Consider the following 1,678-nt stretch of genomic DNA (forward strand, 5'->3'; position numbering starts at 1 on the left):
TTCTAGTGTGCCCACGTCCCCCCACATCTTAGTGTCATCAGCAAATTTGAACAGGGTGCTTTTCACCCCCTCGTCCAAATCACTGATGACACTGGTGTCCTTACCGTGAGGGTTGGGAGAGAGGGAAGGAGGCCAGGAGTGGGGGGGGGGCTGCTTCTGCACCCTCTTGTACCAAATCCTGGATCCACCTCTGCCTGGGGAAGAATAAGGATCGATATCAAAATTGCCAAATGTCTCCCTTGAGGCCCAGAGCTGAGCTACCTCCAAACAGGGGTTGGTAAAGCTAAACTTAACATGCAGCTGTGGGGTACTCCAATGATGCAAGCACATGTGCAAACTTTCAGCCTACAGCACACCTGCTGCCCTGCCCACATATAGGGGAACCATGCACTCATGATGACCTCCCTAAGGCTACAGATCAAGCAATAGGTTGTGTCTGGTTCTCGACCCAAATTTGAACATGGCAACAGGCCGCAAGAAACTTCCACTCGGCACATGCCAAAGGCCAGAAACTAGCCTACTCAACACCACTCCCCAGCTATGCCTTAGGGGGTTTAGGGCATAGTCTGTGCTAATCCACTGGCACTTCTTAGTTTTGGCGTGTTGTCACACACTGAACAAGAACAAGGGCATGCTAGTGCTTCAAACAGTGCTCCTAGGTTTACCACGGTGTTCAGATAGACATGCCCTTCTTGTTACAGCAGAGGGGAACAGAACATCTCCCTTGCTTGTGCACCAAATACAATGTGACCTTAACCCTTTCCTATGCCTGTTCTACAGTGTAGTCATCATATCATCTATCCAGAAGTAGCTGTGTTTAGCTTTGATGACACAGGTGGAACTGCACACTAATGCAATTCAACAGGAGTTATACTAGGTCTATGCTAAAGTTGCTGGGTGCAGAATCTGGCCCTCTAGCACCTAAATCTCCACTACACGTGCCCATATTACACTTGAGACCCCAAGAGAAATAGTTTACTTCCAAACTTCAAAAACTTACTCATGTACAACTTAAAACAAAACTCTATCTGGATCTGATCCCATCTGCATTTATCATACCAGTGCTAACATCATTGTCGACATGCAGTTTAATAATCAGACCACAAATGGATCACTCACCCTGTAGCCTTAGACAGACAAGGCAGCTCCACTCTCAGCTTCTCAGACCAGCTTTACTCATAAAAACCCTACACAACCTAAAACCCTCTGTCCTTTCTAGACAGGAAATAATTTTCGCCCTAAACTTCTTCCTAGCACAAGAACCCTCCCCCTCAGCACTCATCCACTGGAGGTTTTTTTCCCTTCTGCAGCTCTACTTCTATTAAGTGGTCAGCACTTCCAGCTGTCCCAAGCCTGCCAGCCACGCAAGTCTATTATCCACTGATCCCTTGCAGCTAGGCTATGAGCCCTTGAAGGGATGACCACCTTCTTACACAGATTTACAGTTATAAAAGTACTTGTATTTACAAGTACTATCCTGCTGCAGAGTAAATTAGTCTACTGCACAGTAAACATCTTGTGTAAACGTGCCCAGGGTGTTCTAAAATGTTCTTAGTGACAGAACCAGTTTTGATCAGATTTTGTTACTGATTCTTCCCAGACTTTGTTATCAAATAAGTTTCTGCACATACATGACATTTCAAAACCTCAGGAATATATATATATATATATATATATA

Source organism: Gavialis gangeticus, unplaced genomic scaffold, assembly GCF_001723915.1.
Source record: "Gavialis gangeticus isolate Ggan-Ray unplaced genomic scaffold, GavGan_comp1, whole genome shotgun sequence".
Lineage (NCBI taxonomy): Eukaryota > Metazoa > Chordata > Crocodylia > Gavialidae > Gavialis > Gavialis gangeticus.